This window comes from Leptodactylus fuscus, chromosome 5 (genome assembly GCF_031893055.1).
Source record: "Leptodactylus fuscus isolate aLepFus1 chromosome 5, aLepFus1.hap2, whole genome shotgun sequence".
Taxonomy (NCBI): Eukaryota; Metazoa; Chordata; class Amphibia; order Anura; family Leptodactylidae; genus Leptodactylus; species Leptodactylus fuscus.
This window is the reverse complement of record NC_134269.1, coordinates 21,468,290-21,481,994: the sequence shown is the minus strand read 5'-3', so window position 1 is coordinate 21,481,994 and position 13,705 is coordinate 21,468,290. Positions and strand designations below refer to the sequence as shown.

General features: G+C 42.0%; 6 non-coding genes and 1 pseudogene across 6 annotated transcripts; all 7 read right to left on the bottom strand.

Moving 5' to 3' along the window:
- Positions 1–253: 253 nt before the first annotated feature.
- LOC142205282 (U4 spliceosomal RNA) lies at positions 254–394 on the bottom strand. Its single transcript, XR_012716305.1, has one exon. It is a non-coding gene; the product is annotated as a U4 spliceosomal RNA (small nuclear RNA).
- Positions 395–1,577: 1,183 nt separating this feature from the next.
- TRNAK-UUU (transfer RNA lysine (anticodon UUU)) lies at positions 1,578–1,650 on the bottom strand. The gene has a single exon. It is a non-coding gene; the product is annotated as a tRNA-Lys (tRNA).
- A 907-nt stretch (positions 1,651–2,557) lies between these two features.
- LOC142205187 (U4 spliceosomal RNA) lies at positions 2,558–2,698 on the bottom strand. Its single transcript, XR_012716217.1, has one exon. It is a non-coding gene; the product is annotated as a U4 spliceosomal RNA (small nuclear RNA).
- Positions 2,699–6,224: 3,526 nt separating this feature from the next.
- Positions 6,225–6,389, bottom strand: LOC142205349 (U4 spliceosomal RNA; annotated as a pseudogene).
- Positions 6,390–10,567: 4,178 nt separating this feature from the next.
- On the bottom strand, positions 10,568–10,708 carry LOC142205165 (U4 spliceosomal RNA). The gene has a single exon (XR_012716195.1). It is a non-coding gene; the product is annotated as a U4 spliceosomal RNA (small nuclear RNA).
- Positions 10,709–12,302: 1,594 nt separating this feature from the next.
- Positions 12,303–12,375, bottom strand: TRNAK-UUU (transfer RNA lysine (anticodon UUU)). Its single transcript has one exon. It is a non-coding gene; the product is annotated as a tRNA-Lys (tRNA).
- Positions 12,376–12,958: 583 nt separating this feature from the next.
- Positions 12,959–13,031, bottom strand: TRNAK-UUU (transfer RNA lysine (anticodon UUU)). Its single transcript has one exon. It is a non-coding gene; the product is annotated as a tRNA-Lys (tRNA).
- Between the last annotated feature and the right edge of the window lie 674 nt (positions 13,032–13,705).

The window sequence follows — 13,705 nt, the reverse complement described above, 5'->3', positions numbered from 1 at the left end:
TGAAAAACCAATGAGTCTTCTATAGGCTCCCAGCTGTCATGAGATTTAGGTGCCTGGGACGCAATTGAATGAGGCATCTAAAGGGTTAACAGTCTGTTCCCAAAGGTTTGGATAGGGCTGAACTGTGAAGAACCCTCCATGCTAAAAAGTTATAATTCAGAAGCAGCAAAATAAATACGACCAACAAGTTTTTCTTACACCTTCCTACAATCCTTAGGTTTAATCAATCTCTGTCCTTTACAGCACATTTCAGTCTCCTGAGAGACTGTCAAAAATTGCCAATGCTGACTATATTTCAAATCATCATGGCGGGGTATTGGGTAAAATTTTCAATCAGCAATAATCACGCCTCGGATAAACCTCATGGGCTATGATACTACCACTGCACAAAGCTAAAGATATACTGGTGAGGTCTGGAGCACCTTATACAGGGTAGTCAGTAAGCCTAAGGAGACACCAGCAGAAAGGAAATACAGAGCAGGGGATTCTGGGAGTGAATATGCTAATAGCTCATTCAGTCACAGTAGGCGGGCTGTAAGGACTGAATCCTTACTTATATTACTGTCCCTCTTGTCCACATTGACCTCTGTATATATCTGTATTTTCCCCGTAGACGTGTCTGTTACTTATTGATTATAGATATATGAAACCTTATCAGAATATTGATGTGTGATGTCTAGTGCAGGATCTCTGCCTTTACTCTATGTTGTACTTATGCGCTACTTAGTATATCCGGGATATTTACTGTACTATGTTCCATCCTATACAGTGTCGCAGTACAGTGAATGTTTGCAATTTATCAAATAATTTGTGAATAAACTTAGTGGAGGGGATATCGTCACTCCATAGGGAGAGAACCACCATTTAGGTGTGTGGAGTCTTATTAAGCCATGAGCGCTCCACTGTGCAAAGGAACATGGGAAGAATATGCAAATCTGACTTCCATGATGTAATTAGGAAGCCAGTGCCTCAGGCATGCACACCAATAGAGGGCGCTGACTGAGAATGTGCAAGTCTATCTTCCATGATGTAATAAGGATGACAGAGTCTCAGTCAAGCAAACCAATAGAGGGCGCTCTGTTTTAACATCATGCCGACCTTCTCAGAGGCCTTTGTTTGCAATGATGTTGGGATTTTACCAAGTACAGTCTCTTGGGTAAAATCCCAACATCATTGCCTCCTAGGAACCTATCTATAAAACATAGTGTAGAATAGTGTCAGGGCTCCTAGGAACCTATCTATAAAACATAGTGTAGAATACAGTCAGGGCTCCTAGGAACCTATCTATCAAACATAGTGTAGAATACTGTCAGGGCTCCTAGGAACCTATCTATAAAACATAGTGTATGACACTGTCAGGGCTCCTAGGAACCTATCTATAAAACATAGTGTATGACACTGTCAGGGCTCCTAGGAACCTATCTATTTACTGCTACAACTAGCCCAATACAGGTATGAACCTAGCCTTAGTTAACTTCGCAGGATTTTATAGCACAACACACTTGGATGATATCCGGGTTATATCTGATTCCCATCCATGTCCATAAACACATTTACTTAATTTTATTAAAATCTTGCGCCCGAACAGGGACTTGAACCCTGGACCCTCAGATTAAAAGTCTGATGCTCTACCGACTGAGCTATCCGGGCTCTATACACTGCAATGAGCTAATGACTCACTGGTGGAGCCACCTACTGTCCGACTGCTATTACTTTGTTTATGTAGCTCACCGTCTTCTTCTATCGTATTCACTGATCATACATCGCATTAACCCCTTAATCACATTGATTTTCTGATTTTGCGTTTCGTTTTTTTTCCTTCTCAACATTCTAAAAGCTATAACTTTTTTATTTTTCTGCTGACAGTCCTATGAACGCTTCTTTTTTACAGTACTATATAGCGGTATTATTTAATTTTCCAAACAAAATTCAGAACGGAGCAGATTTGGGGAAAAAAAAACCCGCAACTGGTAATCTTCTTAAAGACTTCATTTTTACAGCGTTCACCGTGCGGAAATGACGCTTTCCCTATATTCTGTGGGGTGGGCCGATCACAGGAATACCAAATTTATATCGTTTTTATTATGTTTAATTTAAAAAAAATTCTAAACTTTAAAAAATGTTCAAAAATTCTAAATCCTTTTTGTACAAACCGTGTTTTTTTTGTTTCTTTTTTAATGGTTTGTAAGCAATCGGACACCAGGCGCAAGTGTGACCCTAGCGTTGGGGATTTCGGACATCGGGATATTTAATTTGTTAACGTTCATTTTCCTTTGCTTATTTTTATGTCCAGTCCAGGGAGCAGGGGGGGATTTACATTTTTGGATTTTTTTTATAGTTTTTGAAACTTTTACTTTTTTATTGTTTTTAGACCCCTTGGGAGTCTGATCAACAGTCTGTTCCCAAACGCTTGGATAGAGCTGAACTGTGAAAAACTCTCCGTGCGAAAAAGTTACAAGTACAGAGCAGTAAAGTAAATAAGACCAACAAGTTCTCCTTATACTTTCCTACAAACCTTTAGGTTTTATCAATCTCTGTCCTTTACAACACATTTCAGTCTCCTGAGAGAATGTCAAAAATTGCCAATGCTGACTGTATTTCAAGTCATCATGGCAGGGTATTGGGTAAAGTTTTCAATCAGCAATAATCACGCCTCGGATAAACCTCATGGGCTATGATACTGCCACTGCGCAAAGCTATAGAAATACTGGTGAGGTCTGGAGCACCTTATACAGGGTAGTCAGTAAGCCTAAGGAGACACCAGCAGACAGGAAATACAGAGCAGGGGATTCTGGGAGTGAATATGCTAATAGCTCATTAGGTAGGCGGGCTGTAAGGACTGAATCCTTACTTATATTACTGTCCCTCTTGTCCACATTGACCTTTGTAAAAAATCAGTATTTTCCCCGCAGACGTGTCTGTACTTTATTGATTATAGATATATGAAACATATATTGATGATGTGTGATGTCTAGTGCAGGATCTCTGTCTTTACGCTATGTTGTACTTATGCGCTACTTAGTATATCTATGTTCCATCCTATGCAGTGTTGCAGTACAGTGAATGTTTGCAATTTAACAATTAATTTGTGAATAAACTTAGTTGAGGGGATATCGTCACTCCATAGGGAGAGAACCACCATTTAGCTGTGTGGAGTCTTATTAAGCCATGAGCGCGCCACTGTGCAAAGGAACATGGGAAGAATATGCAAATCTGACTTTCATTATGTAATTAGGAAGCCAGTGCCTCAAGAATGCACACCAATAGAGGGCGCTCACTGAGAATGTGCAAGTCTGTCTTCCATGATGTAACTAGGAAGACAAACCAATAGAGGGCGCTCCCTTTCATATCATGCCGACCTTCTCAGAGGCCTTTGTTTGCAATGATGTTGGGATTTTACCAAGTACAGTCTCTTGGGTAAAATCCCAACGTCATTGCCTCCTAGGAACCTATCTATAAAACATAGTGTAGAACACTGTCAGGGCTCCTAGGAATCTATCTATAAAACATAGTGTAGAACACTGTCAGGGCTCCTAGGAACCTATCTATAAAACATAGTGTAGAACACTGTCAGGGCCCCTAGGGACCTATCTATAAAACATAGTGTAGAACACTGTCAGGGCTCCTAGGAACCTATCTATAAAACATAGTGTAGAACACTGTCAGGGCTCCTAGGAACCTATCTATAAAACATAGTGTATAACACTGTCAGGGCTCCTAGGAACCTATCTATAAAACATAGTGTATAACACTGTCAGGGCTCCTAGGAACCTATCTATAAAACATAGTGTATAACACTGTCAGGGCTCCTAGGAACCTATCTATAACATAGTGTATGACACTGTCAGGGCTCCTAGTAACCTATCTATAAAACATAGTGTATGACACTGTCAGGGCTCCTAGGAACCTATCTATAACATAGTGTATGACACTGTCAGGGCTCCTAGGAACCTATCTATAAAACATAGTGTAGAACACTGTTAGGGCTCCTAGGAACCTATCTATAAAACATAGTGTAGAACACTGTCAGGGCTCCTAGGAACCTATCTATAAAACATAGTGTAGAACACTGTCAGGGCTCCTAGGAACCTATCTATAAAACATAGTGTATGACACTGTCAGGGCTCCTAGTAACCTATCTATAAAACATAGTGTATGACACTGTCAGGGCTCCTAGGAACCTATCTATAACATAGTGTATGACACTGTCAGGGCTCCTAGGAACCTACCTTTAAAACATAGTGTAGAACACTGTCAGGGCTCCTAGGAACCTATCTATAAAACATAGTGTAGAACACTGTCAGGGCTCCTAGGAATGTTTCTATCCATTTTCTAGTTCTCTACGGCAAACACAGCTGAAGTTATGTCAAAGTGAAGTGAGATGTATTTCTACGGAACAACAGACTATAAGCAGAGGATACAATCTCTACGTTTAGCCTTACGCCGCACTGTCACTTGCTTTTACTAATTTAACATTTAAAACGCTCCAGAAATGATCATTCTTTTAGGGAAATGATTTGTGTGGGGTATTTTAGACACACGTCAGATATACTGCAAAAATTACTCCATTTTGATGAAAAGTGATAAAATTATAACTTTTCAATTACAAAAAAAAAAGCGCCCCAGATCAAAACTCTGCTGTTTACCTGACTGAACTATCCCAGCTCTAGGCTTCGCTCCTCTGCTTGTGATTTACTGGTGGAGCCCCCTACTGTCTGACTCTCTATCACAGTATATTGTATGTTTGTAATTTAACATGAACACCGTTATAATCTGTGGGGTCCAGGGTGACTGCTGTTTTACTGCTACATCTAGCCCAACACAGGTATGAACCTAGCCTTAGACAAATTTAGATTATTGGTAGAGATGAGCGAGTAGTATTCGAATACCTCCACTGCATAGTTATTGGTGTAAAAAAGTGCCAGGGAAGGTGGGAGGGGCATCGAAATTTTACTGCGGTTAGCCCATGGTATGCAACCGATTACACCAATAACTATGCAGGGGAGGGATTCGATCGAATACTACTTGTTCATCTCTAATTATTGGCAATGAAAGGGTTAACATGTTTACTTAATTTTATTAAAATCTTGCGCCCGAACAGGAACTTGAACCCTGGACCCTCAGATTAAAAGTCTGATGCTCTACCGACTGAGCTATCCAGGCTCTGTACACAGCACTGAGCTAATGACTCACTGGTGGAGCCACCTACTGTCCGTTTGTTATTACTTTGATTATGTAGCTCACTGTCTTCTTCTATCGTATTCACTGATCATACATCACATTAACCCCTTAATCACATTGATTTTCTGATTTTGCGTTTCATTTTTTTTCCTTCTCGACTTTCTAAAAGCTATAACTTTTTTATTTTTCTGCTGACAGTCCTATGAAAGCTTCTTTTTACAGTATTATATAGCGGTATTATTTAATTTTCCAAACAAGATTCAGAATGGAGCAGATTTGGGGAAAAAACAACCCACAATTGGTAATCTTCTTAAAGACTTAATTTTTAGAGCGTTCACCGTGTGGAAATGACGCTTTCCCTATATTCTGTGGGGCGGGACGATCACGGGAATACCAAATTTATATTGTTTTTATTATGTTTAATTTACAAAAATTCTAAACTTTCAAAAATGTTCAAAAATTCTAAATCCTTTTTGTAGAAACCGTGTTTATTTGTTTTTTTAATGGTTTGTAAGCAATCGGACACCAGGCGCAAGTGTGACCCTAGCGTCGGGGATTTCGGACATCGGGATATCTAATTTATGTTCATTTTCCTTTGCTTATTTTTATGTCCAGTCCAGGGAGCAGGGGGTGGTTTACAGTTTTGGATTTTTTTAATAGTTTTTGGAAACTTTTACTTTTTTATTGTTTTTAGACCCCTTGGGAGTCTGATCACCCATACAATATACTGGATTGCGGTATAATGTAACCTTCATTTACTTCTATTACACGCTGCCATAGAATCTTTGCTATGACAAACCTTTGAGTCTTCTATAGGCTCCCAGCTGTCATGACATTTAGGTGCCTGGGACGCAATGGAATGAGGCATCTAAAGGGTTAACAGTCTGTTCCCAAAGGTTTGGATTGGGCTGAACTGTGAAGAACCCGCCATGCTAAAAAGTTATAACTCAAAAGTAGCAAAATAAATACGACCAACAAGTTTTTCTTAAACCTTCCTACAATCCTTAGGTTTATCAATCTCTGTCCTTTACAACACATATCAGTCTCCTGAGAGACTATCAAAAATTGCCAATGCTGACTGTATTTCAAGTCATCATGGCAGGGTATTGGGTAAAGTTTTCAATCAGCAATAATCACGCCTCAGATTTTTTATTATTATTTTTTATTTTTTTTAGGTCTCTGTCTGTGCCAATCAAAAACACCAAGTGCACGAAAAAAGCGTGGGTGCCACACTAAAAAAAACGTGCCCAGGATGCTTGCCAAAAAACGCACCCTTCCCCTAAAGGGGAGGGAGGTTTCTGACCAAACTCTTCCCCACAAGGACCAAAAGGTGACCGAGTAGGGTCGAGTAACCGATGGACCATCTGCCGGAGCAGGAGGTCCTACCAACATCCGTTTTCCCCTCGGGCTGCCACCACCAAGGGTACTCAGGACTACCAGTCGTCGAGTTTCTCTCCGGGCTGCCACCACCAGAGATACTCCTTGGCTCAGGCAAGAAGTCTGCGCCTGCCCTGGTTCCCCAGGACAGGTCGACTGACAGAGGAGAGAGACCCATTACAGGCCTCATCTCCAGACAACCGTCAGGAAGCGTCCCAAAAGGGTACAGCATCCCTTCGTTGACACACAAAAAAGGTGACGAGTGAACAAAAAGAGGTGAAAAACACTTATATAAGTGGTAAAGTGCCCATACGAGCCTGGTTTACCGCCAGATCTATAAAAATTCTCCAATGCTGGAAAACCAGGCATAAAGGACTGTGTGCTCAGCAAGGTGTAATCTAGTGCCACGCAATGTGCCAAAATCAGTGAGTTTCCCAGGCTCAGTGATTTAAGGCACCCCGGGGGCCACTCAAACCCCCAGGGCACGACACCAGAGACCTTCGAGCGCTCCCCGACCTCCAGCCAAGATCCATGACACCGAAGTGCCAAGTGGTCGTGTTGCCAGCGCAGCAGTCTTCATCAGTCCCCTACAGTGGCCCGACGCATAACCACTGGCGGAACTGATTACTAGCTGCATCCCCCAGCAACATGCCCAAAGTGGTTCTCACGTTCTCATCTCCACAGATTTCGGTCTACTCCCACCGGTGGGCCCTAGTCCAGCACCTCCGGCGGTTTCACGTACTTTCTGCTTCTGATAAGAACAGATTTTTTTTGATTTTCTAGCCTCGAAGGCCATTTTTATTTAACATCAAAGTAAAATTTTTACATACAAGAATTAAATGAATTACAATGAATTAAAGATAAGTTCTTTACCTTTCTTATCCAAACATCTTTTAATTTCGTTTTTTAAAGCTAAAATTTCCTGGTCCACCTCCATACCATGGTTTTTAAAATAATAAAAAGTCTGTAAGCGAGTATTAAGATCATCATAAAAAGCCCTCTTTTCTCTGATTAGTTTTTTCCCCCATCTGATAAAAAACTTACGAATTTTCCCTTTCATCTCCACCCACCAGGTCACTATAGGGAGTTGGGGGTCCTTCTTCTGTCTGTGAAAAGAATAAAACTTTTTAAAACCTTCTGCCACCCGTGGATCGTCTAATAGGGAAACATTTAATCTCCAAGATTTTAAACCATTAAAATAAGTATTTCTAAGATCAACTGTAAAGTTTAACATCTTATGGTCCGAGAAGGCATTAGTTAAAACTTTGCATCTAGATGGCAGTACGTCCTCAGAGCATAAAACATAATCAATTCGTGAACTACATGTCGCGTTGCTCCAGGTGGCGCCGGCTTCCTCCGGCTTGCCCTGGTTACAACTTTTGTATACATCAGTTAACTTATGGTCTAAAATCATGTTTTTAAGCATGCCGGAGGTTTTATCATAATTACCACTTACACTACTTGTCAGCCGGCGCTCACCCTTGAGGACGGTATTAAAATCCCCGGCCAAGATGAGGGGTTCAGCGGAACTTATGTATAGATTTAAGACCTCCATCATCTCGGCCCTCTGTTCCTTATTTGGGGAAGCATAAAAATTTAAAAACTGCCATCTAGTGCCATTAATAAAAGCCTTAACCAATAAAATCCTTCCCGGTAAAATCTCTTGAATAAAATCAATTAAAATGTTTCCCCTAAAAAGAATGGCGACCCCGGCGGATCCGGGCTCGTTAGACCCGGACCACGCTGATGTACCGTATGTCCAGTCCTTTTGATAACATTCGTAGCTGGAACGATGAGGGATGCAGCACTCCTGAAGAAAAAAAACTGAAGCAGATAAAAGCGATAAATAATTCATTAAAACCATTCGTCGTCTTCTACTGCTTGCACTTCGAATATTCAGAGTAACACCCTTGAGTTCTGCCATGAGTAAAGTTTGGGAGGAAAACAACACAGGATTTCAAGGTACACGTAATCCAAGAAGATCTTATTTCTGGACTTTAAGACACAGCATGTCAGTCTTCTGGCCCACCAACCCACCTAATAATCTGGGACTCCTCTCCGCCCAGGTCCGACAGGGGGGAGAAGGAGGGGAAACTAACATTTGCATCGTCACCGCAGAGAACCCCGCCAAAGGTTCTCGCGTCATCTGGGGTCGCCCAACCTTCCACCTGGGTCTCGGGGGGATGGGCATTTATGTCCTCGCCACTTACTGCGTCATCAGGAGGCCTGCCAGGGGATCCTACCTCCCCCCTCAAGCCCCCGCTGGGCTGGTCTATAGGGGAGGGGGTTGTGCACATGGGGGAGTACCCCCAAAAGACATTAGGTCAGAGGCAACACTACCACTTGAGCCGACCACCACGGGCTTCCCCGCCGTGTCTTCTCCCTCGGGCAGCGCCGCCCCCTCATCCCTAGGCACAAATATCAGACTAGGCTCCTTTATTACACCCGATGTTTCCCCCTTCTCAGACCCGGAAGTTACTTTGGACTTGGATGAAACCACCGGTTGGCTCCCAGACTTTAAGCTCAGTTTGCCCTCTCGGGCCTTCCCAGCACCCGACACAGCCTGCGAAAACAATTTTTTGAGCTTTTTTGGCTCCTTTCCCGGAGCCTCACCGGTATCCCCAGAGTCTGCGGTCCTCTCTTTTGGGGCCCTCTTACCTCTGGCACCTGTCCCAGATGTATCCATCTGTTCCCCCTCCTGGCGGGTCAGTGAGGCCTCTGCAGGGGATTCCGAATCTCCCTCTGCAGTCTCCATTGGAGCTTCCTCCTTCTTCCTTTCTCCCATAGGTTCCTCCATCTCCTCCTCCTCTGGCTCATCGGCAGGCTCATTGGCAGGTATGTCATCACCTTCGCTTCTGTTATGCGGGCATTCTCTGTATAAATGTCCCAGCTGTTGGCAAAAGTTGCAGCGTCTTTCGTTTTTGCAATTTTTCATGTAATGTTCCGTGCTTCCGCAGTTCCTGCAAGTAACGTCACATTTGTCTTTAGTATGTCCATACTTGCCTCAACCTTTGCAGAAGTCCTGCATCTCTCGATAAAAGAGGTCGCCATTCACTGTACCGAGCCGGAAACGGGTGGGCGGTAAAAGAGGTCTTCCGTCTCCGCCAATCCTTAGGGTCACCATAAAAGTCCACTTCACACTCCAAATACCACACTCGTTCTCGATTCGGCCTTTGAATTCGACATCTGAAAAAAAGAATTTTACAAAACGTATTACCAACTCATCAGAAACCAATGGCGAGTACATCTTGATGGTGAGTAAGGTTTTTTCCTCATGATGTAATAATATTGTTACGCCTAACTGGGCCAGTTCTTGCCGCTTCGCCTTTGCTGCACCTAAAGCGGCTCTCCAGTTACCGGGCTTTCGAAAAGTGATATCATAATCACGTCGTTTTTGGTAATCCTGCATTGCCAGGATGTCCCTTTTCTGGACTTGGAGGACGCCCTCCAATACCTTCTCTACCACGAATCTAACGGGGGTAAGACCCGCAGTCCCTCCATTGAGATGGATCCTCAAGGAGTTAGGTATGCGCACATAAGATGGAACCTGCTCAAAGGGCGCATCCATATTTGCAACAATAGGCTGCAAACCGTAGCGACGGTAGCCAACACTGTCGCTCTAATAGTCACAATGGACTTATTGAGAACTCTCTGGGGGGATCCCTTCTCGTTCCTCCGGGACTAAGCCTCCCCCCCTATAGCAGCAGGTGGGTGAAGTCCGGGCAATAAACCCGGACGATCCCACCAGGCCGAGGGGAAGGGTACCCGGAGGTCCTATGCACCAACAAGTCACAAGCAACCAAGCTACAACAAGACAAGGTCACTTGATCTTTGCCAGAAGGCCGAGAAGCGATTCTCAGAAGATGATTTCATACAGTTTATTTTAAAACTTATTGATAACAATGGGCTGTAAGATCCATCAACAGTAAATATCCCCACACAGTGCTTCTATTTGTATATCTACAATCCATAAGATTCAATAATCTCTGTCCTTTACAAGACACTTCAGTCTCCTGAGAGACTATCAAAAATTGCCAATGCTGACTGTATTTCAAATCATCATGGCGGGGTATTGGGTAAAGTTTTCAATCAGCAATAATCACGCCTCGGATAAACCTCATGGGCTATGATACTGCCACTGCGCAAAGCTAAAGATCTGCTGATGAGGTCTGGAGCACCTTATACAGGGTAGTCAGTAAGCCTAAGGAGACACCAGCAGACAGGACATACAGAGCAGGGGATTCTGGGAGTGAATATGCTAATAGCTCATTAGGTAGGCGGGCTGTAAGGACTGAATCCTTACTTATATTACTGTCCCTCTTATCCACATTGACCTCTGTATATATCAGTATTTTCCCCATAGACGTGTCTGTTACTTATTGATTATAGATAGATGAAACCTTATCAGAATATTGATGTGTGATGTCTAGTGCAGGATCTCTGTCTTTACTCTATGTTGTACTTATGCGCTACTTAGTATATCTGAGATATTTACTGCACTATGTTCCATCCTATACAGTGTCGCAGTACAGTAAATGTTTGCAATTTAACAATTAATTTGTGAATAAACTTAGTTGAGGGGATATCGTCACTCCATAGGGAGAGAACCACCATTTAGCTGTGTTGAGTCTTATTAAACCATGAGCGCTCCACTGTGCAAAGGAACATGGGAAGAATATGCAAATCTGACTTCCATGATGTACCGTATATACTCGAGTATAAGCCGAATTTTTCAGCCCAGTTTTTGAGCTGAAAAAGCCCCCCTCGGCTTATACTTGAGTCAGCAAAAAAAAAAAAATATATATATATATATATATATATATTTTTTTTTTTTATTTTTTTTTTAGGAGGGAGGGTCTATGACCAGCCACAATATTAATGTATAGAATCTCCCATAAAATAGTGCAAAAGAAAAAAAAAAAGAAGATTTTAAAAACATAAAAGTTCTAAAACACTCCCTTCACTAGCATACATACAAAAGTAGAAAATGACTGTGAAACACATACACATTAGGTAACATCATGGCGACCTTCTACCAAGTACAGTCTCTTGGGTAAAATCCCAACATCATTGCCTCCTAGGAACCTATCTATAAAACATAGTGTAGAACACTGTCAGGGCTCCTAGGAATGTATTTATCCATTTTCTAGTTCTCTACGGCAAACACAGCTGAAGTTATGTCAAAGTGAAAGTGACACGTATTTCTACGGAAAATCAGACTATAAGGATACAGAGGATACAATCTCTACGTTTAGCCATACGCCGCACTGTCACTTGCTTTTACTAATTTAACATCTAAAACGCTCCAGAAATGATCATTCTTTTAGGGAAATGATTTGTGTGGGGTATTTTAGACACACGTCAGATATACTGCAAAAATTACTCCATTTTGATGAAAAGTGATAAAAATTTTACTTTTCAATTACAAAAAAAACAGCGCCCCCAGATTAAACCTCTACTGTTTACCTGACTGAACTATCCCAGCTCTAGGCTTAGCTCCTCTGCTTGTGATTTAGTCTGACACTATATCATTATAATCTGTGGGGTCCAGGGTAACTGCTGTTTTACTGCTACATCTAGCCCAACACAGGTATGAACCTAGCCTTAGACAAATTTAGATTATTGGCAATGAAAGGGTTAACTTTGTGGGATTTTATAGCACAGCGCACTTGGATGATATCAAGGGTATATATGAGTCCCATCCATGTTCATTAACATGTTTACTTAATTTTATTAAAATCTTGCGCCCGAACAGGGACTTGAACCCTGGACCCTCAGATTAAAAGTCTGATGCTCTACCGACTGAGCTATCCGGGCTCTGTACTCAATGTTGAGCTAATAACTCACTGGTGGAGCCACCTACTGTCCGACTGCTATTATTTTATTTCCGTAGTGTCAATGATCAGACACACATCGATTTTTAGATTTTTCATTTCGTTCTTCCATCTCCATTTTCCAAATCTAGACCTTTATTTTTTTAAATTTTTATTTTTTTTCTGTTCATTTTCTTATGTCAGGGCTTATTTTCTGCAGGATATATTGCACTATATAGTGGTATTATTTAGTTTTCCATTCGCTGGACTGGGAAGCTGGAGCAAAATTCAGAATGGAGCAAAATTGGGGGGGAAAAAAAACGCAACTGGACAATTTTCTTAAAGACTTTTACAGCGTTCACTGTGTAGTAAAAAATGACACATGACTGAGGGGCAGGGCGATAATAGTAATACCAAATTTATATTGGTTTTGTTATGTTTTATCATCTTTACAAAACGTTCTTTCTTTCCATCACCATAGTCTGACCACCGTCACTTTTTTTATATTTCCATGTATGTTTAACAATCTTCATTGTGTCAGTAATATTTTGTTTCTAACATATTTGCCTAATTTTATTAAAACTGTGCGCCCGAACAGGGACTTGAACCCTGGACCCTCAGATTAAAAGTCTGATGCTCTACCGACTGAGCTATCCGGGCTCTGTACGTGGCTCCTCTACTAAAGATTCACTGGTGGAGCCACCTACTGTCCGACTGCTATTACTTTGTTTATGTAGCTCAACTTCTTCTATCGTACGTGGGAAGAATATGCAAATCTGACTTCCATGATGTAATTAGGAAGCCAGTGCCTCAGTCATGCACACCAATAGAGGGCGCTGACTGAGAATGTGCAAGTCTGTCTTCCATGATGTAATTAGGACAAACAAAGGCCTCTGAGAAGGTCGGCATGATGTTAAAGGGAGCGCCCTCTATTGGATGTCTTGACTGAGAGACTGTCTTCCTAATTACATCATTAATATTCCAAACAAAATTAATATTTAAAATTTAATATTCCAAACAAATTTCAGAATGGAGCAGATTTGGAAAAAAAAACCCCGCAAGGGCTTAAAATCTATGGGGAAGGGGTGTAGAGACAGAGGGAGAGGGGGAGACTGTACAGATGGCAGTGCGGTGATAGTGTTATTGGGGGTTGTAGGCCTTCCTGAATAGGGGAGTCTTCAGAGCCTTCTTGAATCCTGTGATTGTGGGGGTCAGTCTTATGTGTCTTGGTAAGGAGTTCCAGAGTATTGGGGATGCACGGGAGAAATCTTGGAGACGGTTGTGTGAGGAGCGGATGAGAGCAGAGCGGAGTAGGAGGTCGTTGGGTATGCTAC